Raw genomic sequence first — 27,410 nt, 5'->3', positions numbered from 1 at the left:
TATCATCTGGGCTGAATTGAAAATAACATCTTGGGATAAAGTGATCTTTACCATTGTAGCAATAATATTAGTTTTCATCCCATGGGACACCAAAGGGACTTCCAGGCCACCTATGTATTGATCACTTTACCCCTTGAAATGAAGCTGTCTTAGTAGTTGAATAAAACAAAATTATCTCTTCTGACAACTCCATGCCACTACATTTTAAAGGTAGGGAGATCTTGAAATAGAAATTTGAGAATCTCTATAGAAACTGGTAAACTTTACTGCCCTTAGTAATCCAGAAAAGTCTCTTGGTGGTTAGAAATGTATGGAGAATTGGGATACTTAAAAAATACCTAGAGTTAAAGAGATTGGGGTTTTTCTGCAGCTTCCTTAGAAGGAATCTTGGGGCTCAAGACAAGAGTTGCTATTCCACCCTCCTTCATTTGGGAGAAGGCCAACATGTTCTCATCCAGCTGTTCCGATCCTTACGTTACTTTAAGGAAGAGACAAAGTTATACATCCATTATTGTTCTGCACCTCGGGAATATCATTATTAAAGAAATCTCATCAATTGGAAGAGAAAAACATTTGAGAAAAAGCAAAGACAGATGAAAAAACCAGAGAGCAATAATGACATTGCCTTCATTTTTCAATACATTTATTCTGTTTGCATTGAAGGAACACACCAGAATGGTTTCTCCTTTCTCATAAAATAAATGCATAACTCAGCCCTCAGACTCAGATGGAGACTAGACCTCCTAGGTGCAAAGGAATCTTTCTGACATTTCTATGCGACTATTAAATGCCATTTCACATTTCCATGCCCACTGGCTCCTTGCCATCTATATTTTGAGATGTTCACAAAATAGTGGGAAAGTATTTTCTTCTCTTTTCCAGCAGGAAATAATTCCTGTAAATGATTGACTTTTTAAAACAATTCTCATTCTAGAATGCACATTTACTTAAATGGGCACAATTTTTTTAAATGGACTCTCTTTTAGCTGCTTAGACTGTCTTTCTTTCACATTGCCCGTTCTCATGGTCTTCAGTGACCTTGGAAAGCACCAGATCATAGCACATTATTGGAAAATATTCTTTCTCAACTATATAGATCACTAATTTCTCAAATGACAAAGATGAGGAAAAATTGGAGTAATTTCTCAGTTTTTAATACTTTTCTGTGCTTAAAAAAACCTACCTTGGTAGATTTTTTTTGTGGCTAGGATGAAACTCAAACCATGTAATGATTTTTTTTTAACCTGAGAGACCTTTCCAACTTAAATAACTACATGAACCTAAATAAATGGGAGACAGGTGCTAGGTACCTTACAAGTCACCTAAAAATGATTTCCTGAAATTGAGCAAATAAACCACTCCATTAATATTTTGCATCACTTCTAAAGGATGTGGGATGTTACAGACTGGGGGAGGGGAAGAGCGTGAGATGATGAGATCAAAGCTAGTCCACTATAGAATAAAATACATTTTCTCTTTGGCTTTGAAAATCTCTTTTTAAAGGGATCCCCACCCCATTTTCTTTAGGTTCTGGCATATGGTGTGTGCTGCAGATGGATAAGTAGTGATACAGCTGTTAAGTATCTGGCACTCATGGCCTCATATGTGGATTGCCAGCTGGCCAGCAGCAGCTTAGGTTTGTAGAACTATCTGATTCTTCCCAGCTGTTATGCAAAAAAAAAAAGCAAGAGGGAGGGGGGAAAATACTGTCATCCACCAATTCTCCTTCCAGACTATCTGAGCTTGAGTTTGGGCCCAACAACAATAACAACTTCCCCAGACAGCAACTTCCCTACCGTAGGGCCCTCTTCATCCAAATTCTGTGTAAATGGGAATTTAAGGTTACATTTGGACAAGGTTAAGCGGGTTTCTGGAATTGCTCTTACAGCAAGTTGTGAATAATGTATGAAATGAAAAAGCCCAGTCCAATGCATAGCAAATATGGGAGACAGGTTCTTTTGCTGTCTGAATGCCATTGGCACCCAATGTTGAACCCAAAGTGACTGGCAGCCAGAAAATCTCATTAGCCTGAATCCCTTGATGGCTCACGGAGAGGATGCTCTACCTCACTTGTTTTTGACAAGAGATGTTAGTAGAGAATATTTATAGTAATAGTAAAAAGAACTCTGATTTTGGAATGAAAGCAGAGATGTGATAGATCAGAAGGATTCTGTGTACTTTCAAAAGACTGTAGACGTCACATGGGTGATCCCTATCTGGAAGTCTGCTGGTGTGTGGATAGAAATGATTATATCGTAAAGATTTTCAGAAAAACCATCAGTTTGTCCCATCAAAAAGGGCAAAAGTCAAAAATGCTACTGATGTTTTTTTTATATTTTTCCAATCTATAACAAGAAGGATGGAATTTTTTTATACTTTCAAACTTTTACATTTCTGATTAAAACGATGACTTTTTATTTACCATGGGAAAATCCTAGTTCTCACTTATTCACTAAATAATAAATATTTCCTGGAAGGAGAAAAGAAGAGAGCTTAATGCATAATCCACCGTCCATCCTGTCCAGGAGCTGAGCAAACTCGCTCACCTCCAAAGCCAAGTCACTGAGAAGAGCTTTTGGTTTACGAGCCTGGCTAGCTATGGAAGTCAGGACAAGTGGTTGAAAAGCCAAGCTTGGGTGGGTAGATGTGAAGGGTCATGAGGAGGCTACACCATTCCCCAAAGTGCAACTTGTAGGTATCAGTTAAGTAGACATGCTGATGTGACTTCTGGGGCAAGAAAAGACACAGGACCAAATAAGCACTTGATAGATTGAGTCATAAAAACAGTCACCAAGGGTTTTGTAAAAGTACGCGTAAGCATGAGAGACGGAGTGGTGTGATGCATTACGAGCCGACCTTAAAGCCAGAAGACCTTTGTTCAAGTCTTGTCTGTGACACAAACTGACTGTGTGACCCTGGGAAAGTCCTTTAGCCTCTGAATGCAAATAAGCAGCTCTAACTCTATAAATTACAGAGAAGGTGCCGACTTATAGTGGTTTGTTTACTCTATTTGCTATCAATCAATAAACATTTATTAAGTACCTCCAATGTGCCAGCCCTGTGCTAACTGCAGGGCATAAAGTGTGTATGTTCAACCTGGCTCCTGAAATAGAGGCTTGCTAGAAAGCATATCTTGAAAATACAGACATTTTACCTCTTGTTCATTCTGCAAGCATATCTGAGAATATTGGAGGGAATAAGGAATAATAATAACTGACACTTAGGGTTGAAACACTCAGGGTCTGAAAAGTACTTTACCTAAATTCACTTGATTTACCACTATCTGGCATGGTGGATAGAGCTCTGGACCTGGAGTCAGGAAGACCTGAGTTCAAATCTGGCCTCAGATACTTCCTACCTATGTAACACTGGGCAAATTGTCTGACCTCTGTCTGCCCCAGTTCACTCAACCGTAAAATGTGGATAATAATAGCACCTGTGTCCCAGGGTTTTTGTGAAGATCAAATGAGAAAATATTTGCAAAGCACTTAGCACAATGTCTGGTACATAATAGGTACTTAGTAAGTGCTTGTTTTTTTTTTTTTTCATTCTCCATGGAGACCTATGATTGTCATTAGTCAATCAATTAATTTGGGGCAGTTAGGTGGCATAGTAGATAGACTGATGAGCTTGGAATCAGGAAGACTCGTCATCATGAGTGCAAATCCAGCCTCAGACACTTACTAGCTGTGTGACCCTGGGTAAGTCACTTAACCCTGTTTGCCTCAGTTACTCATTTGTAAAATGAGCTGGAGAAGGAAATGGCAAACCACTCTAGCATCTTTGCCAAAACCCCAAATGGAGTTATGATGAGTCAGACATGACTAACAACAAAAATGAAGCAATAGGTATTTATTAATAATTTATTAATTTAATAATTAATTTAATAACTTAGTAATTATTATTTGAATATTATTTATTTATCAGTATATTAATAATTATTTATTAATAGGTATTTATTAAGTGCCTCAGATACTCAGCTAGGTACTGAAGATATGAAAAGGAAATAATTTCTTCTCTCAAGGTGTTCACATCCTCCTAGGAAAAACAATGTACACATGTAAGTTTATATACAATATATTATACAATAAATAAAAAATAATTTGAGGAGACTTCTGACAGCAAGGAGAACAGGCATTGAGGGTGGCATTGGAACTGAACTTTGAGGGAAACTAGGGATTTCTAAGAAGCAGAGGTCAGGGAGGAGGGAGAGCATTCCAGGCATGAGGGACAGCTTTCAAAAGCATGGAAATAGGAGCTGAAATGTCTTAGATGCAGAACAGTAAAGCCAGTTTGGTTGGATTGCAGAGTGTATGAAATATCATAAGTTATAATAAAGCTAAAAAGGCAGAGTGGTGCTAGATTTTGAAGGGTTTTAAATGACAAAAGTAATTAATATTTGATTAGAGAGGTAATACGGGAACCTCTGGAATTTAACGAATGACTAAGAGACTTGCTCAAAGCTTTGCTTCTATAAAATCATTTTGGTAGCTGTGTGAGGATGGAGTAGATGCAGCGGTGGGGAACCTGCAGCCTTGAGGTCATATGTGGCCCTCTAGGTCCTGAAGTGCAGCCATTTGACTGAATCCTTTCAGATTGAAAAGATTGAAAGACAGAAAGGATTCAGTCAAAGGGCCACACCTGAGGACCTAGAGGGTCACATATGGCCTTGAGGCTCCAAGTTCCCCACCCTAGGGAGTATGCACTTGACAAGGGAGGCCTCTGAATTGCAAAGAGTCCAGATGAGAGGCAATAGGAGCCTAAAATAGGGTGATGGCTATGTGAGTGGAGAGAAGGGAATGCATATGAAAGATATTATGTACATGTTATTATCATTCCCATTTTACAGATAAGGAAACTGGCTAAGAGACTTGCCTGTGATCACATATCTCAAAAGTATCAGATGCAGATTTCAAACTAAGTTCTTTCTTAACTCCAAATCCAATGCCTATTCTACTATGTCATGCTGGTACATTCTTATATGTAGAATGCATTACTAGCTTCAAGCAGCATACTTGTTTTCATTATTCATAGACTGATTGATGTCTATTTTGATTCGTTAAACTTTATGGAATCTTACGTGGTCTGATAGGGACTGTGTTTTCCAAGGCCTCAAGAATCAAGGTCTATCTTCTTTAGGGTAGTTACAGGCCTGGGTTATTTCCCACATGACTGGGGGGAAGGCAGTATTACCAGCTTATGATAGCTGTAAACCCTTCAGTGTGAAACAAATAAGAAATCTCTTCATAGTGCACCAATGCTAGGAGATAGATGTTTGAGAAGAACTCAGATATGAATGAATATTGATTTGTTCTCTTACTATTATCATTATTACAAAGATGACTTTGTTAAATAAAATAGAGTTTGGGCAAAGATAAATGACCAGTATTAAAGAAAAATTAATATTTCTTAATGCACTAAAGTAAATTGCAGGAACCAAAATTGGTGCATAAAACATGCTATAAATATGCAGTTCATCTCGGGACCCATGGATATAGCTTTTCCAAACATTCTCTTTATCTCCTGTGGCTGCCAATTTTATCACAAGTGGAAGTACTGCTTTAGGAAATAACAGCACACCGGCCAATAAACACTGTCTGATTCAGTGATTTATTTCCTTCAGAAGTTATAGCCTTGTTCAAATGATATCCAGCGAAGTGTCACACATTAATTTAGAGATATTTCGACAGGAAAATTTATCTATGAGTTTTGCAACACCACCATGTTTGTATAAAAATTCCCTCTCAGTTCCTTTTCTCAGTCTGTAGTGATAATGCTATCAACAATAACTATTAGCACTACTAATTCTGAGTAGTAAGCATTTACTGCGTATATCTACTGAGTGCAGAGTTCTGTGGAGGGAGAGGGGTAGAAGGGGGCAGAAGAGGGAGGTGATACATAATAATGAAAAGATAAAAACCTCAAAGGAGCTAATAATCTCTTCCTGCTATTTTAATTGAGCTACTCTTTTTTTTTCTCAGCACCTAAACTCCTTGTTATGACCTTGGGCAAATCACTTCATTTCTCTGCTGGTTAGAGTCTCGGACTTTAAAATGAGTGGTCCAGCACAGATAGCCTCAGGTCTCTTCCAGCTCTAGGTCATATGACCATGGAGAAGATAATGCAAAGCAGGCAATAGTGATGAGGTATTTGGCATTCCCAGTATTTACTGGCAAATTCCCGAACACAAGGAACATCAGGCACACTAAATTTCTGCACTCCAGTGGTTTGAAAGAATTTATGAATTTTGTAAAGGTGACTGAATTACAAATATAGAATAAGTTGGCTGCATGCTCATCAAATACGGATTATCTGCACTAATGGACAGCACAATTAGCACACTAGAGGACAGTAAAATTATGGTTCCTCTGCTTCTCTTCTAAAATGGTGTTTCTCATTGGGGCTCTAGTTCAGCTTCCAGGGCCCCATGGTTACTCAACCAAGATCCTCTCCCTGCCTGCCTTTGCTCCAGATTGTTTGACACAGCCCCAACTTTTTTGTTAACAGCTTCTGAGATTTGCTTGACCTACTGTTTAACCTACCTTCTGGCACAAGAGTTCAAGAACTATTGGCTGAATGGATGAGTGAAAGAGAATATAGAGATAACTGGTAGTTATACACCATCATTCCTTCAAGGTCAATTAGTGTTTGCCTAGTGTGTTTGGTACGCCAACAGACATGAAGGTGGGATTCCCCCTCTCTCTCCAAGCAGACTACATAGCCTGTGCAAATTAAAGTTTTGAGTCCCTATTGGGCTAAGAAAGAATATATAGATATAGATATAGATACAGATATAGATATAGATATAGACATATACACACACATATACATATATATGTATATGTGTGTGTGTGTGTGTGTGGGTGTGTGTGTATATATAAAACCAAGTGAAGGGGAAAAGCAAAGGGGATTTACAGCTAATCTTCTGTTGCCTCACAGTCCCCAGTGAGTTCTGAGACAGGCTGAAGAGGGGAAGGGAACAACAGGAAAAACACAAGAAGGCTCAGATCTTTTTCCTTCCCCCTTTCCCCCCACCATGGTGGTAGTGCTTCTCATTGCCCAGCCCTCCCAATAAGGAGTTAATAAACTATTTTGAGTAGGGGAATGACATTGTCAAACAGAAGCTTTAGGAATATCTATTTTGCAGATGGTGGGAATCAAGAAGATGAAATGGAAAAGGCAGAGATTTAAGGTAGGAAGGCCAGTAAAAAGGCTATTGCAAAAATTCAGGCAACAGATAACAAAAGTATGAATTGGGGTGAAAGCTCTGTGAGTGGAGAGAAGGGAACAGATAAGAGAGATTTTATGGAATGAAAACTGACAGGACTTGCCAACTGATTGAATATTGGGATGTGTGTATATGTGTATGTGCACATCTGTGTGTGTTTCTGTGTGTGTGCATGTTAAAGAGAAAGACAGAGACAGAGAGAGACAAAGATAGAAAGAGAGACAGAGACAGAAAGACAGAGACAGAGAGTCATGAGTCATTGATGGTCTTTAGTTTGTAAACCTGGGTGTCCAAGATGGTTGTGCCTTGTACAAAGCTGGGAACAGAAAAAGAAGGATGGGTTTGGAGGATGTCAAGGCTATGAATGAATACAAGATACTGGATAAGTCAGCTTTGAGGTAGTTGACCATAATGTATAATCAAGGCCAAGAAGCCAAGTGTTATCAAAAGGGAGCTAGTGGTTGGTATAAATTAACAGCCTAGAAAATTTCCAGTTAGCCCTTTTTAAAAAAATCATTATAATAATCAAGATTGAGAAGAAATAAGCAATCAACAGTCATTTATTAAGTTCCTAGTATGTTCCTGGCACTGTGGTAGGTCCTATGAATGCAAATATTCAAGACCCAAGACTTCCTCTTCCAAACCTTCCCCGATCTTCCCACTGCTTGAGTTTTATCTTTATTTCTTTTGGTCTCACAAAGCACTTTTTACCTCACAGAAATACAGAATTTGAGAGTTCAAGGCACCTCAGCTGCTATCTAATCCAAGCCAAGACTGGGAAAAAATTCCCACTATAAGATCCTGAATAAATGATCATTTAGTCTCTGCTTCAAGATCTCCAAGGAGTGAAACTCTGCTACCTTGTTGGGCAGCCCATTCCACTTTCAGACAATTCTAATTGTCAGGAAAGTTTCCTTGGGCAAATATTTGAAGAGATCTATCACATGCTCTGAAGTCTTCTCTTCTCCAGGGCAAGCATCCCTAGTTCTTTCATCTATTCCTTACACATCATGGAGTCAAGGCCCTTCATTGATCCGGTGACCATCTGCTGGGCAGTCCATCTTAAATTGGGTAACTCAAAACTGAATATACTACTCCAAATGATGTGTGACAGGAGCAGAGTACAGAAAGACAACCTCTTCTGATTCCTGAGAGCTATGACTCTCTTGCAGGGGTGAGGAACCTGAGGCCTCGAGGCTACATGTGGCTTTCTAGGTCCTTGGGTACAGGCTTTTGATTGAGTCCAAGTTTTACAGAACAAATCCTTTTATTAAGGGGATTTGTTTTTTGAAGTGTGGATTCAGTCAAAGGGCCACACTTGAGGACCTAGAGGGCCACATGTGGCCTCGAGGCTGCAGGTTCTCAATCCCGGTGTAATGCATCCCAAGATCTCATTAGCTTTTTTGGTTGCCCCATCATACTGCTAACTCATATCAGACATGAGGTCTACTAATATCCAGAATGCTTTTCAAACAAACAACATTCTAATCATGCCTCCCTATCTTGTACTTGTGACGTTTATATTTTGTACCTAAGTCTAAGACTTTATCCCTAGTGAATTTCATCTTATTAGATGCAACCCACGTCCTAGCCCGTCAAAATCCTTCTGGATCTTGACTCTGTCATCCAGTGTTATCACTCCAAGCTTGGCATCACCTGAAAATGTAATGAGAATTCTTCTATGTCTTTTTCCAAGTTGGTGGATAAAAATCATTAATAGCACAGGGCCAACAGGGAAATTCATTGGCATCCTCCTGCCATTTTGACAACAAATTTTTAAGAATTACTCTTTAAGCCCAACAATCCAATAAGTTCATAACCCATTTAAAGTATGATTTCCTATCCTATATATCTTACTCCACAAAAATAGTTTATACATTAAAAGCTTTGACAAAATCTAGGTGACTTTTAGCTACAGAATTCCCCTTATTTATTAGCTTAATATTCCCATCAAAAGAGCAAAAGAGGTTAGTTAGACATGACCTGTTCTTGATGATCCCAGGTTGGCTCTTTGTCATCATTGTTTCTTTTTCTAACTGTTCACCAACCATCTTTTTTCTTCTTAACTCTGGCAGAGCCTTCTCAGTTTCTTTTTTTAGCTCAACATTTCTATCTTGCAACCTAATTGTGGGTAAATCCTGAGGATCTGGCCCAGACCTACTATTCTCTTTTCTCTAAACTCTTCTTCAGAGGTCTCATCTGCTCTCAACAAATTTAATTATGATCTTCGTGTAAATGACTCCCTTATCTACAAATGTAATCCTAGGCTCTCTCCTGAGTTCCAGTCTCCCATTACCAACTGTTTCTTGGGCATTTCAAATTGGAAGTTTGACACTTCAAACTCAACATGTTCAGGACAGAACTCATTTTTTTGCACCAAATCCTCCAAACTTCCCACTTTCTCTTACAGGTATTACCATTCTTAGTCTCCCAGGCTCATAATCTCAGCACTATCCTTACTTCCCACCCCCACACCACATCCAATCAGCTGTCAAATCTCACCATTTCTATGTCTAAAAGATTTCTTGTTTCTGACCTCTTCCCTCTCTTCACATAGCCAATACATTACTTCAGGCCCTTATCACTTCTTACTTAGACTATTACTATGCCATTCTTATTGATCCCCTTACCTCAAGTCTCTCCCCAAATAAATCAATCTTAGGTACAAAATTGACCATATCATTCTACTTTTTAGTAAATTCTCTATTTCCTCAAGGATAAAAGATAAACTCTGCTATTTGACTTTTAAAGCTATTTACGATTTTGCCCCAACCTAAGTTATGCATTATAGTTATTGTATATTTTTTATGGCATTATGTGTTTGTGTGGGTGACCTCTCCTGCTAGATAATAAAATCCTTAAAGGCTGGCAACACATCTTCTTAATTTTTGCATACTCTATTTCCTATCAGAGGGCTTTAGGATCATAGATTTAGATCCAAAAAAGACTTTAAGAGTCAGAGTCCAATGCTTTTTTTGTGTGTGTGTGAGGCAAACAGGGTGATAGAAGGAGCATCATTGACCAACAATAATTGTGCCTCTGGGCGTGTGTCCCTGAGATGAATTGCTGCTGGGGTATAATAATAGCAATTATAATAACAATAATAACAATAGCCATAACTTATATTTATGTAGGGATTTACTCTTAGGAAACCCTTTATATATATATATATTATCTTATTTGATTCCCAAGCTAAAAATAAGCATGTGATAGGCACTGGATACAAAGGCAAAAGTGAGCTAGTCCCTATCCTCAAGACACTTTCATTCTATAATGGTGATACAATGGGTTCACAAATAAGTAAATACAGTTACAAAATAGATACATACAAGAGAAGGGAAGGAACTGAATACTGGCAGAATCCAAAAAAAAGGCCTCTTGAAGACTTTTGTTCTTGAGTTAAGTCTTGAAGGAAACTAGGGATTCCAAAAGACAGCAGCAAGAATAGAAGATATTCTACGCATGGGGGCCAGCCTATACAAAGGCAGGGAGGAGGAAGGTGAAATGTATGTACCTAGAACAACAAGTAGACTGATTTGGCTGGAGTGAAGGTGAGAGTAATGGCTAATTTGCTTGGAAAGATAAAATGGGGTCAGTTTGTGAATGATTTTAAATGCCAAACAGAGGAAATTGAATTTTATCCTAATGTAATAGGAAGTTACTGAAGCTTCTTGAGTAATGGAGTCCGATGGTAGGATCCATGCTTTAAGAATATCTATTTAGCTTTCTGTTGGCGCTTCCTGTGGAGGGGCTACCATCTCTCCACTGGCACCATGCCTGCCCTCAGACCTCTCGTAAAGCCTAAAATCATCAAGAAGCAGACCAAGAAGTTCATCTGGCAACAGTCTGACAGGTATGTCAAGATCAAGAGAAACAAACCAAGAAGCATTGACAACAGGGTGCGAAGACAATTCAAGGGCCAGATCTTGATGTCCAATATTGGTTATGGAAGCAATAAGAAGACAAAACACGTTACCACGTGGATTCAGGAAGTTTTTGGTACACAATGTCAAAGAACTGGAAGTGCTCCTGGTGTGCAACAAATCTTACTGTGCTGAGATTGCTCACAATGTGTCCTCCAAGAATCAGAAAGTCATTGTTGAGAGAGCAGCTCAGCTAGCCATCAAGATTACCAATCCAAATGCTAGTCTGAGGAGTGAAGAAAATGAGTAAAATACTTTGCACATTTTTATTTGTGTTAAGTAAAGCTTCCAACTACTAAAAAAATAGTATCTATTTAACAGATTTATGGAGAATGTATTAGAGAGAATAGGGAGATTGGATATAAGGGGACCAAAGAGGAAGTGAATACAATAATCTAGGTATGTGGTGCTGAGGACCTAGATTAGAGTAACTGCAGAAGTAGATGGGTGGGAGATCTTGAGGAGGTAGAGTTGACAGAGCTTACCAACTGATCAGATGTAGAGGGAATGAGAAAGTGTGACAAGTCAAGGATGGCTCCTAGGTTGCAAAACTGAGTGATTAGAAGAATGATGTTGCCCTTGACAGAAATAAGGAAGTTAGGAGAAGGGATATATTCAGACAGGAAGATGAATTCAGAGTTTGATTTGCCTCTAAGATAACCAGTTGGAGATGTCAAGTCATCAATTAGAGATGCAAGGAGCAGCTCAGGAGTAAGTTGGAGACAAGGTACACATTTACTTCGAAGCTAGAGTTAAACCAATGTAAGTTTATAAGCTCACCAAGAGGGAGAATATATGGAGAATGGAGAGAAAAGGAAGGAAGGTTTGTGACAGTATCATAAGGTAAACTCATGTATGGGGGGGTAGACACTAGCAAAGGAAACTGAGGAAGAAGAGTTCCACATCTATCTATCTATCTATCTATCTATCCATCCATCCATCCATCCATCCATCTATCCATCTCTCTCTCTCTCTCTCTCTCTCTCTCTCTCTCTCTATCTATCTATCTATCTATCTATCTATCTATCTATCTATCTATCTAGTTAGCTAGATAAAACATTTATTAAACATTCACTATGTGCCAGGCATTGTGCTAAGTACTGAGGCTATGAAAACATGTAAGCAAATCAGTCCACTCTCCTCAAGGAGCTACATTTTAATGGAACACACAACACATGCTTTGAAGCTGATAGCTGGAAGGTGAAGTGCAAGTTTCATCTCAGGAAAGATAAGGCAAAAGCTCACTTATCAGAGCCCAGGATGTATGGGGGGCAGACTCTGACTTTCTAGTGGGGATTTAGGCTGGAATCGAGATGGTATTGTTTGGTACTGGAAAGTGAACCATGAAGAGTCATTTTCTTCTCTAATGCAATTCAGTCTTCTAAATTAAGACTTCTTAATCTGTGTGTGTGTGTGTGTGTGTGTGTGTGATGGACTCCCTTGGAAACCTGGTGAAGTCTCTGGATCCTTTCTCAGAATAAAAGTTTTTAAATGTATAAAATTAAATACATAGGATGCCAAAGGAGACATATGTGTATGTGTGTGTGTGTGTGTGTATGTATATTTCTAAATAAAGCATGTAAGAATGCTAGAGGTGGAATGTTGTAACATTCCTCAAACTCCACTTTCATTTGTCAATGTTAGCAAACACTTTCTGGAGAATCTATGTGTGGGTCACATATATCACATTTATCACTTCTCCCAAAGCCCTAGGTTTCAATGGATTTCATACTATTCACTTTGATCTTTTCCCTTGTTTTTTTTTTCATTCATTTCACTATGAAGTTGCAGGCCAATAATAGCTAGACATTGTTAGAGCAAGCAAAGGTCTTGTTTCTTTTCCAAAGGGGTGCTTGAAAGACATATGGAAAGCACATACAGTAGCAGCAGCAGCAGCTAGAGAGTGTCCTCAGTAGCAATATGCCAAAACAAGACTCTCAACTTAGCTTCTAACCTAAATCCCCAGAATGGACTATACACTTTCAGTGAGGTGGTAGACTGCAAGATGGGTATTTACGTAGAAATCCTGAAAGGACAGCTGCTTTTACTTTGAGGCTTCTAAAAGCATTTTTTTTGGTCTCCTGTCCTTTAACACCAAAGTTCCAATCATTTTTCTTCCAGGTAAACAATATTTGATGGAAAAATACTTCTTTATGTCATTGTAAGTATGCCCAAATTTTTATTCTAAGCAGTACTCTAAATGGCAGATACTTTGTAGCCCAACCTTATGATATTATATTCTTTGGAGACAGAAAGTCAGGATAATAATCTAATCATAATGCAACAAATAGATTTTGAGCTAAATGCTTTTTGTTCTAGTGGCACACATGACACTTAATATACTGCATCCTATTGTATTTGCATCCCATCTCTGATATTTACTAGCTATGTGACCATGAACTTAGCCTTAATGAGCCTCAGTTTCCTCATCTATAAAATGGGCACAATGACACTGGCAGCCTTTACCTCAAAGGTACTATTGGGAGAAACTAATATGATAAACTTTATATGTAAGGTGCTTTGCACACCTTAAAGCATTGTATAGATGATAGTAATGATGATGATAAATACAGGAAGAATATCTTGGTGATGGTAAAGTCATAATAAGTTAAAACATATTAAATATTATTAATAGCAGCCATCACTGAGCCCTCTATTGATGACATTTTGCTTGCCAAAAAAATAAGAACTAAATGATGGTTACAGAGTATTGCAACCCCTTTGTATGAATAAAACAAAAGGACTTTTTTGGTTGGGAAGGAAGGAGAAAGCATGAAGATTGAAGTACAATTTGGATTCATTTAAAAATGATAGACCTACTTCTGTCACATACACCTCTCTTGTAACTTCAATAAACTTAATAGAAGTAATACATCAATACAAAATTGAGTCCTCTATTCCATCATAATTTGAAATCCACATGGGCAACACCTTTGTAACTTGAATTGTCATCCATCAGCTCAATTGTGATCAAGGAGTCCGATTCAACATTTACTTTCTGAAGTCTAATATTTACCAAATGTTCAGCCTAGCTTTCTTAGCAATCTTCTTTTACAAATTAGGAAATGGAGACTATTGACTGAGACTAGATGGTTTACCCAAGGTCACACAATGACTCAGGATTAGAGCAGCTATTATAGCTTTAATTCCTCCAGTTGGCCATTGTTTTTCTTTGCCCAGTAAGCCATATAGTGTGCTGTATCACTTGAAACTGAATTAAATTGTTTTACTGAATGCATTAAATATGATTCATAGTGCCACCTACAACATTTGCCTTAACTCTCAGGAAGTCTTTCTCATAAAGAGTAAAAGAGCTATGCCCTATAATTAACTCCTCGCCAAAGCCATGGGATTGAATCCATTGTGCATATTTCATGGATTAGCTGAAAAGTTTCTTGAGAACTATGTAAAAATGTGTGGGCTGCATTTAGGCTCTTATAGATCTTACCTAAAAATAATACTTCATTACTTCATTTGCCTGAAGGGATCATGCTTATGACCAAAAAATTTAAATGAACTAGCTTTTCACTACTATTTAATGGAGGCTTATTATAAAAGTAAATGCATTATTACTAATAATAACACTAATGTAGCATTATCCCAAATATTCAGCCTTTACCCTGTATTGCACCAAAAGTTTTTAAAATGTAGAGACTTTGCTGAAGAGATCAGAATCAATTGGAACAGAAAGAGGTGCATATTATCCTTGTCTTGTCCATTACTGGAGTTGTACTAAGCATATGTGCCGTGACTCTACCAAAAAAAAAAAAAAAACCAAACCCTTACATTCTAATTACTTTTATTCAACTACAAAAAGCAGTTATTTTATCTAGCTGGGCAATAGCACTGAATTCGAAGGAATAATGGCAGGATAGCTGCTTATCTCTTGGCTGTTTCTATCTGAACTCTGTTGACAAAGATAAGAATGAAGTAACAATAAAAATCATAATAATAAGAGCAACTCCTGCTTCTGTGGCACTTGAGGCTTCACAATCTCAAAGCATCTTTGTTCTTCTTGTTGAGTCATTTCAGTTATGTCTGCTTCTTCATGACCCCATCTGGGGTTTTCTTGGCAAAAGTCCTAGAGTGGTTTACCATATTCTTCTCCAGCTCATTTTACCAATGAGGAAACTGAGTCAAACAAAGTTAAATGACTTGCCCAGGGTCACACAGGTAGTATGTGTCTGAAGCCAGATTTGAACTCATGGAAATGAGCTCCTGATTCCAAGTCCAGTGCTCTATCCACTGTGCCACTTAGCTGCTCAAAGGCATCTTTAAATATTCTTTAGACAGAAAATGAGAGAATCAACCTCCTTGTGGTGCACTATTGTTTTCAAAGCCTGTTGTAAGAATGCTACATATCAGAAACCAAGAGACAGAATCAATCTAAATCTTGTTTTGCCTTCACTAACTTTTGAAGAAAACAGTAAAGAATTCTTTGCCTTCATGAGCCCCAGACATGAGTTTAAACAAAAGGCTATAGATATGATTCAATGAACCCTATTCAGTGCAAACACTGCAGACTTGCTTTGAGGACATTGGAATTGGGGGTGGAGGGGCAAGAAGGAGAATTCCAGCATTTGACACTTTGCAGTTCTTTACCAGAGTTAAGATGGTTCCCCTAGCAGCAAGATTATTGACTAAAACTCTAAACTATTTAATCAAATCACCTACAATGTAAGGTCAATTTTGTAGATAAAGGGGCCTGCCTTATCTAAAAACCTGCTCTATAATGCTTTCTAAAGTAGTATCAGCTAATGAACATCTTGTAGCAACCACAGTGAATGTTCTCCCACACTTCTTTCTTTTACATAGCTGTCTGGATCCAAAATGTCTGCTGACATGAGTTATAATAGAAAATTTCTAAAGCTCCAAATGAGCTATGGTTTGTAGCTCCATACTTGCATACATCCTCTTGGAATGGATTGGTTGGTATCCATTTTACCTTAATTATGTAAACAATGCATTCATTATTCATGGGCACACAGAACATGTTGTATGCATCCTAATGATATTAAATTAAGATTACATTAACTAATACTGGAACACTATTATCCAGGTGGCAATGGCAATTTTTCATATCTAAACCATTTATGTTTCATCCTTTGTTCTGGCCAGGCTTAGGAATTTCCATTAGAAGAGCTCAGTCTTAGTGTTTTTTTCTCCACCACTTTTTATTAGAAGGAGTAAACATAAACTAAGCCCTACCACATTTGTGTTTACTGTCCTCAGGGATCATTTAGTGCTTTGGGTTCAACAAACAAACACAAAAGGCTGTGAAAAGAACTGTCAAATTCCAGATGTGAAGATTTATTGTTCACAGGATAGACTATTTCCCACTTTCTGTCTGTTCTACTCCATGCCTTCTACTGGCATGGCAATGTGGTACAGAGAAAAGAGCAGCATCTCTGAAGTCAGAGGTAGTGTTGACGTTTAGTCATTTTTCAGTCATGTCCAACTATTCATAACCCCATTTGGGGGTTTTCTTGGCAAAGACACTGGAATGGCTTGCCATTTCCTTCTCCAGACCATTTTACAGATAAGGAAATGGAGGGAAAGTGGTTAAGTAACTTGCCCAGAATCACCCAGCTAGTAAATGTCTGAGGATAGATTTGAACTCAGGTCCTCCTGATTCTAGGCCTGGTGCTCTATCCACTGCATCACATAGCGGAGTAGGGTTCAAGCCCTCCTTTTAATGATTATCATCTGTGTGACACTGGGCAAGTTATTTAACCTCCCTGGGTCTCAGTTTCTCCATCTGTAATTGGAATTCCCATAACCATAAGGAATTGACTAAATGGTCACTGAAGTGTCTTCTAGATCTATGACCCAAAGGTTCTAAACATCATGCCTGAAGCAGGAGCTTTCACAAGCTCAAGGCTCAAACTGTATTTATGTTATACAGGAACAATGAGCAAAGGCCCAGGTTAGTAACTGAATTTTAGGAAACCAGAAATTTTTGAGCAACTAAGTCATTTTGACTATCATAAATACACAAATTAAAAATAAAGGGCATGTGAAGAGAGACACTATCTGTATCCAGAGAAAGAACTGATAAATAGAAGTATATATAGAATAATTTTACATACATATGTGTATATACATACACACACAAATATACATATGTATGTGCATTTGTGTCTAATGGAAGCCATCTCTAGGGCAAGGCGGGGAGGAAGGAAGAAAAAAAGGGGAAAAAAGAAATTTACACAACTTTATCATATATTTAAAAGGAATAGCAAATTGTACATAATAGATACAAAGTTTCATGTACAATTATCTCTTTTAAAATTTTTACTATGTTATAGAAATGCTTGTTTTATTCCATAAATTAAAAATAAAATAAACTTAATTAAAAGAAACAAGAAATTCTGGTATCCCCATACCCTGGAGAGTACAAGTGAGGTAACAGTGAGGCTGCTTTCTGGAATTTCCAGAATTCAGGGTGCAACAGAAAGAATCAAAGAATTATAGATTTAGAGCTAGAATGAACCTTAGAGGTCATCAGGTGTCAACCTTTTCACTTTATAAATGAGGAAACTGAAGTACAGAGAGGGTAAATGACACATTAGAATACAAACTCCTTTTGATTAGGGCTTCTATCATTCTTTGTACTTTTATCCTCAGTGCCTACCAAACAGTAGGCACTTAATAAACACAGTGTCCCAAAGTTTTTGGTGCAGTTTTACGTTATTAAAGCTTAATACTAATTGAACTATTTAGAGAAGCCAAGTAGGAACTAAGCCAGACCACCAGCTGTGGCTGCAGAAAGAAACAGGGATAAAAGGGACAGAGTTACTGTGACTGAAAAGCTCTTAATCTATCAACACTGAAAAACGCACTTAAACTTTTGGGACATCTTGTACTTGTTGATTGATTAATTGCCCAACATTTCAATCAGTAAGTATCTACCAAGTCCAGCACTCTATCTGCTATGCCATTTAGCTGCCTCATAGCATTACCTGTCAGGAATGTGGATACTACCAACAATCTCAAGGACTCCTCTATATCTCCTGATCTAGTGTCTGTGGTTACTCTGTTCCAAATCACTACAACAACACTGCAGTTCTCCATTATCACCTAATTCCAAAAGTCCTGTCACTACTTCTATACATTTCCATTTTCCATCACTGGACTTTTCCTTCTGGATTCTTTCTCTTCCCTTGGTTTTGGTGAAACCAAATCTCTCTTAATACCTGTTTTACCATTTCTAAATTTGCTTTGCCAGACAATCATCAATCTCCTATGCTAATGTTTTATTTTGAGCCCTCTTCTTTCTCTATACTTCCTCACTTGGTCTTTTCATTTCTTCCCACAGATCTGATATGTGGATGAGTCCCCAAATCTTTATGTACATCTCTAGTATGCATCTCCTCTCAAGGCCCTTTGGTACAACCTTAATTCAGAATAATATCAACTGGACCTCCTAATTGGTCTCCCTACTTCTAATCTTTCTCTGATCCATGTAATCTTTCTAAGGGTCAAGTGGTAACAAGCCACTTTTCTGGTTTAAAAAAATCTATTTTTATTTATCTGAGATAAAATACAAACACCATTGCCTGGCATTTATATCACTCTAAACTCAGACTGCCTTTCTAGCTTCATTTCATATTGTTGTTCCTTTTTACCCATTCTACAGTCTAGCTGAACTGGACATGACACTTGCCATCTTCTGTCTCTATTCATATGCATACTCCAGGCTCTATGCCTGGAATCTATTCTTTCTTCATCTTTGCCTTTTAAAATTCTTCCAAGCCCAGCTCACATATCCACTCCTCTAAGAAATCTTCCCTGATCCCCAAGTTAATAATACTTTTGTACTGCCTCAAATTACTATTTTCTGATCAGGATAGATGTTTTACCTACCCTGAAGAATATTATCCCCTTGGGACAGGTCTTGTCTTGTTTTTATCTTTTCAGTCCAATGTATATTTCATATATTCAATTTTTCCAGCATTTCAAAGGATCTATAATCACATCAATTCAAATATTTTTCTCCAGTATTTCAGATGGCAACCCATCCTTACCTGTTCATCATTCATGTCCTCCTGTAATTTCACCACAAAGGAAACACTCAGTGTGCTAGGGGACTTCCTCATAATTTCTTGACATAGCTTTTGCTCTGTGTGGGTGTGTGTGTGTGTGTAACATATTTCTAGGATGATATATTTTGTACCACTTTTCCTTTGTAATACCCTGTTTGGAGGGCTCCTATGGTTTAGGAGAGCTAATCTTTCCTCTTCATTCTTCTGGTTGTCCATCAGATCTTTTCAGTCTCAGGAGTGGAATCATAGGGTAGACAGGAAGTATTTAGAACTGAAAACTAAAAAGAATGATATGAATCCTTACACTTGGCAGCTTAGCAAATCTTTAAAAAGAGTAAACGGACTATTTGTAGGAGCTATACAGGAGTAAGTCAGACCACCTTCTGGGTCCACAGAAAGAGAGAGATTACTGGAACAAGGTTATCATACTTGGTGGAAGATCCACTAGCTCTCTCAGAAATCCAGGAGTGGAAAAAGGGATGCTGTGAAACCCAAGAAAGATATGCTGGAGTTCAGTTCAAGAAGAAGTCCAGTACTGGATCAACTGAGCAGAGATTCAGGGTAGATCTGGATAACTACTTCTCTAATCAATTGTTTATGAGTCAAAAAGGGTGTAGTGAAATAGGACACATCTATTTGTGTGAATTTGGTAGAAGGTAAAAGATGAAACTGGAGATGAATGATAGTACTCTTCTGCCAAGGTTTGTGGGGGGCTGGGGAGGGGAGGAAGAGTATTATTTCCTTTGGGAAGAGTAAATGTGTAAACTCATCTCTTTATAAATCAGGACCTTCAGCTGGCATAGAAATGCTGACCCTCTTACTTGAGTAATGAACAGCTGCTTGGAGACTCCCACTTCTGTTTTGCTATCTTTCTATTTTGTATGCTTAAATGTATTTTAAACTATAATGTGAGTGTGTTTCCTTGTGGTCAAGAAAAGGAAGGAATGTGTTCAGAATTTGAATGGGAAATAAGACACAAGCTAAACCTAAATTATATATGTATGTGTGTATAATGTGTGTAATATATATGTATATATGTAAATGTGTTTGTGCAATTTCATATAGATAGATAGATAGATAGATAGATAGATATAAAATTTGGTGGTTTTCCTGGATTCTAGGAGGGGACAAAATATAAGCTAGTTATTTCAAATTTATGAAAGATTTTTTTGTGAATAATTCTTTTATATTAAAAAAAAAACAACAACAACAACACCTAGGCTGAGTCTAGATGAACCTGGACCAAGGTAAGGGACAGGTGTTTATTGTAATTAGGATAAATTGCCTAAACTCTTGGTAGTCACAGTGCAGGTCCTTTACCTGTGGAGGATGCCTGACCACTCCTCGTCCCACACAGGTGGAGTGCATACTCTATTCTCTCTACCCATTTTTACACATGAAAATTAAAAACTCTCATTTTGTTTGTAATATATTGCAACCTACTCTTAACCACCACCACCCTCTCCATAGTTTTTTGAATGATCATAAATTTCAATTGTTTGGATAATGTAGTATTCTAAGACTCATACATACTATCATCAGAAGAATATTAATGTTAAAAAAAAGATTGACCTTTATGTTAAGAAAAAAACTTGGGCCTTCTAAAGAACATGTCAATTTCTATAGGTAATGTAGCCTTTTCTTTTCCTGTTCAGTTCTTGGCCCAATTCTTTATTCATTTGTAGTGCCTATCCAAAGTTGATATGTACTGAGGTTCAAATTTTGTATGTCACTGACTGGCCATTAGGTTTCATTCATTCCCTTTGTTTTTCTTGCATGGATAGTTAAGCAAAACTATTTAGAATAATTATATGTATATTTCATTTAGGAAGGTGTCCAGAATTACAGGGATTGATATAAATCAACACAGTGCCATCTGTAAACAGCAACATCTGGAATAACTCACTGCTGTTGGGGCATTTTTCTTCAACTTAGACTCTGTTGTGGACTACCTTCTGGCCTGTGATGGCTACCATTAGAGGTCATATGTCTCCCTGTTTTATGCCTATTTAATATTAATGATCAGTGGGTCATGGAACAAGATTATCTCTTCTTTATATTTCTCAAGGTGGATTGTATAATTCTGACCTGTGGATTGGAGACATCTTATTAGAACAGATTTCTTTTAAGATCTTATGGTCTCTACATCTTTCAGTCAATTATATGAAGGTAAAGATGTGGTCTAATATAGAATGTCACTTATAAATAACCTTACTAAGGAGACTATACACAATCCTTAAATCAATACATCATAAATAATTTATTTTTTCATTTTAAAAGTCTTTATTTCACTTTGCATCATCTTTTAAAAATTTCTAATTTCTAATCTCTAAATGTATAACATACATTTCTAATGTATGTTACAATATGCATAATGTATTATGACAGTATAGTACAAGTATATAACCTCTCCCTTCAACTGCACAAAAGGAAAACATCAAAAAATAAACCCCTTACAATAAACATGCATAGTCCACCAAAACTCCTATAATGGTCATATCTATTCTGAATGGCAAGAGACAGAATCCTTCCAGTACATAGGCACCCCACTTAGTGTCTAGTTTGGGGCTACTATGAAAAAAGTTGTTATAAGTATTTTTGTACATATGAGTCCTTTTCCTCTATCTTTTTATCTCTTTCTGACTTTAGACCTACTAATGGCATCTCTGAGGTAAAAGGGTAGACACCAGTAGGGTCAGACTTAAACAGAAATAGATCCTCAAGGCAACATATTGACTTAGAAAACCCCAAATTAACATTGTCTATGTTGAATTGCATTTTTATTTATTTTGTTAAAGATTTCTCAATTACATTTTAATCTTGTTAGGGCAGCACTAGGGAGTTTTGCCCCTCAGGTTGCGAGAGTTTATTGAGTTTTGGGGGATAGTTCCAAATTGCTTCTAAGATTGCCTGGACAAATTCACAGCTCCATCAGCAAAGTGTGCCCTACTTTCTCACAAGCCCTCCAATCTTGTCATTTCCCTCTTTTGTCATCTTTGCCATTCTGATAGGTGTAAAGTTATATCTTAGAGTCATTTTATTTGCATTTCTCTAATGATTTGAAGCATGTTTACATAGTTATTGATAGCTGGGATTTCTTCCTTTGAAATCTACCTGTTCCTTTCCTTTGACCATTTATCTATTGAAGAATGGCATATGCACTTTCTTCATAAAAAGAATCCTAAGGATCTAGAAACTAAGGGCCAGATAACATGACAAAATTAAAATTGATTATGTTTTGCCTGTAAATATCATATTACTGACAGTCAGATTATCAACTTCTTAGCCAAGATAAAAAAAGTTCTACAAAGTTAAAAGAAAGTTTAAAAATGAAAAAGATATGATTTGCAATAAAAACAATCCTAATCTGACCTATTAAGATAAATTATTAATGTCCTTCAAACAAGAAAGGAATGTAGGAAAAGATATTAACCCTAAGTATAAGAATTTCCTACAAAAGCTTAACCCCAAACCCCAAAGAATCTAAAAACCTTTTTTTAGTCAATAAATATTAGTCTACTTGCCAAATAGAAAGATATTTCAACAAAGTTAACTTAGTTATTTTAAAATCTTACATAGAAGCATGATGGAACATTATGTGTATAATTCTGTTATAAAACCAAAACTTGGAAGCAAAAACCAGTTGAAAGACAATTTGGGAGTGAGTTCAGATAAATATACTTATCCCTAGGGCATGTAAGGGGAGAATTGGAAGGAGATAACAGACAAAAATGTAAAGCTCTTCAAGGTTGTTTGTTTGTTTTTTTTTTGTTTGTTTTTTAGCAATAAATACTTTACACTACCAAGAACAGTGGAACCTTCATATTTGTACTCATGCATCACAGTCATAGATTTTATCCTTGATGAAATGGATATGACATAGAATAAAGAAGAGCACAGAAGCAGTAGTATCATGCCAATTATACAAAGAGAACATCTATTCAATTTTAAAATCATTAAAGAACTGATTCTGAAAATGTCTTCCATACCCAAGGTATAGAGCAGCTAGATGGTGCAGTGAAGAGGGTCTGGAGTCAGGAAGACCTGAGTTCAAATCTGGCCTCAGACACTTACCTGTATGAAATAATGCCTAGTAAGGATAGCAGAATCAGAAAAATAATATACACAACAACCACAACAATATAAACAGAAAGAACAACAACAGAAGAGAATATTGAGCACTGTCATTATACAACCATGTCTAGCCTCAGAAAAAAGATTAGAAAATTCACCCATCTCCCTTCTTTGCTGAGGCAGGGGATTATGGGTATGGAACATTGTATATATTGTCATACATAACTAATATCTTAGTTGGGTTTTCTGTACTGTTTTTTTTTTTTCTTCTAGAAACTTTGTTACAAGTGTTGGCTCTCTGGCAATAATCAGGGAAGGGATGTATGTGGAAATAAGAGCGGTAGGAGACAAAAATTCTTAATACAGTAAGGTTAAAAATAAAAATACATGTGTGCATACATACGAGCAATTTGGATATGTATGTTATAGGTTGACCTTTTTTAAAAAGAGAAGGCTAGATTTTGTGTTGTAAAATACAAAGAGCCCATATAAAGATTATCACTGAAAATCGTACTTTATGCTGCAGAATGATTCAAGGAAATAGAAGAGTTTGATACTGTGCTTGACAAGATCCCTTAGATAACAATAGTGTGAATTCTTTAATGGAAATAAAGCAAAAAGTGGAAGATAATCAGTTCTCCCCATGTTATAAATCTTTGAGAACTGAAACTGTTCTAATTCAAGAATGCTAAATTTCACCATGCTTAGCACAATGGGAACAGAAAAAGTTGGGTCCAATTCTCAGTCATTTGTTAGCTGTGTGATGCTGGGCAATCTACTTGACTTCTTAGAACATCAGTCTCCTCAACTGTACAATTTCACAGTAATAACCCCTCTCTCACATGGTTGTTTAGAGGACTCCATGAGATAGTGTATATAAAGTATTTTTTTTACAAACCTTAAAGCACTATATAAATTATTCCTATTCTTCTTCATATCTATTATCTCATCTTTTAATAGAGTTCACCAACATTATTTTTGTTGACATTTTGGGCATTATTTTATTAATGATAATAATGGTCATTCGGTGGTGTGGTAGAACTATCTGTTTTATGCAGGTTGAGCTGGTAGAGCCTATCCTTGGGCCTTGTTTAGCCCAGGGTCCAGGGCTTGAAATATTAGTTGTTTCTTTTTCCCATGAGTCATTGAAGGTGCAGCCCATGGGAAGCTGGTACTGGGATGAATTTAGGAGAGCTCATACTGCTAGATTTTCTGACAAGTGGCTAATAGCCATGGTGGATATGGAGGTAGAGGAGGATAGCGTATAGTCTGAGTTAGTATCCTTTTCAACTTTAGGAATTTTATCCTTTTGTTATTAATGCACTCATTTGTATTGAATTTTTATATTCTCTTCTTACATTCTTTTCATAAGCCTAAATCACTGGCCTGATTTAGGCCTGGCCCAAAAGAAGAGGTGAAGGTGGTTAATAATTGAATTTTAAGTGTTTAAGTGATCTCTGACTACAGTGGCATGTGGACAACCTTATTTCAGCATAAAACTTGAACTCTTACATTCTTAGAAAAAACATATTCAGGTTGAATATGCTTTTTTTAATTTATAAGAACTTCAGTTTGAAAAATGTTAAAAGTAAAAAATAACATTTTTATGAAGAACACAATCCCCTAATTTTATCATGTCCAAAGGCATCAAAGACTGAAAAATAATTGTTTTTATTCCATTCATCCTTGCAATGCCCAACATTGTTTGAAATCTAATTCCATTGAACCTCAAGTAGTGTCTCTGAAGCCCCTGATTATCGACAACTACCTGCACATTTCTCAATTTCCTAAAGAAGAGTTTGAGAAAGTATCCCAGGAGACGGTTTGATTTGCTTCTCACAATTCATTTTTTCATGTCCTCAAGATTTCATCTGCTTAACAAATCACAAATTCATTAGCATTCTTATAGCCTAGCAAGACAAGGCATGCATTTGTTGTTACTGAATCAAGTGCCTCCTTTCCTTCATGCAAATCACGTTCAAGCATTAGCAAAACATCCCTTCATCTGAAGATGCTGCCATTGGGCAGACACCCAAACCAAATACAGAAGAAGGAAAGAAAGATGGCAAACAGAATCTTTTTTTGTACTGACACCAATGTTTGATTGGTATCTAGGAAATAAGCAAATCTTTCATTTAAAATGTTAGATGAGTTTTGTCTGTCTTGGTTCTGCTGAACGTACATACACACATATGATGTAAGTTTTCTCTATGTTTTCTTACTACCTTAAGGGAAAAGGAAAAAAAAAATCTCCTAAAATATATAACTAGCCCTTGTTTCCTTCAAGTCTTCTCCCCATATCAGTAACTATGGAAAGATGATTGGGCTTTCCCAGTGCATTGACAACTAGAGGGTACATAATTTTAACATATATGTGCCTTCAGCAATTTAAAACCATACCAGCATAGGTTGGGGGCAGAGCCAAGATGGCAGAGGGAAAGCAGTGACTGTCTTGAGCTCTCTCCCAAAGCCCTCCAAATGCCTAAAAAAATGGCTCTAAACAAATTCTAAAGCAGCAGAACCCACAAAAAGACAGAGTGAAACAAATTTCCAGCCAAAGATAGCCTGGATGGTTGATCAGAAAGGTATATCACACCAGTCGGGGAGAGAAGCGCAGTCTGGTGTGAGCACGTAGGCCACAGAGACCCTGAAGCAGGCCTCAGAGGACTGAATCGCCAGCAGCTGTGGCGGTTTCCAGATTTCTCAACCCCTGAATGCCAAAGACAACTTAGAAGGTCAGTGGGAAAAGTCTGTGACTGTGGTGAGAGAGGAGCTAGGTCTCAGCTGCAAGTCTCAAGTGTGGCCCAGGGCCACAGCTTTTTCCTGAGCTTCCAGCCCACAGACTAAGGGGGAATCAAGTGACTGATCAGAGGCAGATTGCAGGGATCTCTTTGCCAGTGCTGAGGCAGGAATCTCTTGCTTTGCCAGTGCTTGGATCAGGGTCACAGTTCTGAGGAGTACTCCTGGGGCTAAGAGGAATGCTGGTGCAGTAGAGCTTGTTGAGGTGGTGGAGAGGAAACACCTCGCCCCTTATCATACCACCTTGGAGGAACTGAAAGTTTACAGGTCCCTAGAAGTACCTCTGAAAACAGCTGTACAAACCCCCAAAGCTTGGGACAGTACATTCTCCACATTGGAAGCAGACTTTTACCTTAACAAAGAGTTTAAAACTCAAGTAATTGGCTGGGATCATGAGTAAGCAGCTCAAAAAGAGTCAGACTATATTATCTTACTTTGGTGACAAAGAAGATCAAAACATACAACCAGAAGAAGACAATGAAGCCAAAGCTCCTACATCCAAACCCTCCAAGAAGAATATGAATCAGTCCTAGGCCTTGGAAGAGCTCAAAAGGGATCTTGAGAAGCAAGTAAGAGAAGTAGAGGAAAAATTGAGAGTGATGCAAGAAAATCATGAAAAACAAGTGAACAGCTTGCTAAAGGAGACCCAAAAAAATACTGAAGAAAATAACACCTTAAAAAATAGCCTAACCCAAATGGCAAAAGAGGTCCAAAAAGCCAATGAAGATAAGAATGCCTTCAAAAGCAAAATTAGCCAAATGGAGAAGGAAGTTCAAAAGATTACTGAAGAAAATACTTCCTTAAAAATTAGAATAGAGCAATTGGAAGCTAGTGACTTATGAGAAATCAGGACACTGTAAAACAAATCCAAAAGAATGAAAAATTAGAAAACAATGTGAAATATCTCATTGGAAAAACAACTGACTTGGAAAATAGATCCAGGAGAGAGAATTTAAAAATTATTGTACTATCTGAAAGCCATGATCAAAAGAAGAGCCTAGACATCATCTTTCAAGAAATGATCAAGGAAAACTGTCTTGATATTTTAGAACCAGAGAGCAAAATAGAAGTCGAAAGAATCTACAGATCTGCTCCTGAAAAATATCCCCAAAGGAAAACTCCTAGGAATATTGTAACCAAATTCCAGATTTCCCAGGTCAAGGAGAAATTATTATAAGCAGCCAGAAAAAAAACAATTCAAGTATTGTGGAAACACAATCAGGATAACACAAGATTTAGCTGCTTCTACATTAAGGGACCACAGGGCATGGAATATAATATTCCGGAAGGCAAAGGAGATAGGATTACAACCAAGAATCCCCTACCCAGCAAAACTGAGTA

The 27,410-nt window shown here is 37.4% G+C and overlaps 1 pseudogene; it reads left to right on the top strand.

The window, feature by feature from the left end:
* Positions 1–11,001: 11,001 nt before the first annotated feature.
* Positions 11,002–11,401, top strand: LOC114046322 (annotated as a pseudogene).
* The last annotated feature ends 16,009 nt before the right edge of the window (positions 11,402–27,410 follow it).

The sequence above is a fragment of the Vombatus ursinus genome, unplaced genomic scaffold (genome assembly GCF_900497805.2).
Source record: "Vombatus ursinus unplaced genomic scaffold, bare-nosed wombat genome assembly UNPS02014781.1, whole genome shotgun sequence".
NCBI lineage: Eukaryota > Metazoa > Chordata > Mammalia > Diprotodontia > Vombatidae > Vombatus > Vombatus ursinus.
Note: the sequence above shows the minus strand (reverse complement) of the source record. Positions and strands in the feature narration are given on the sequence as shown.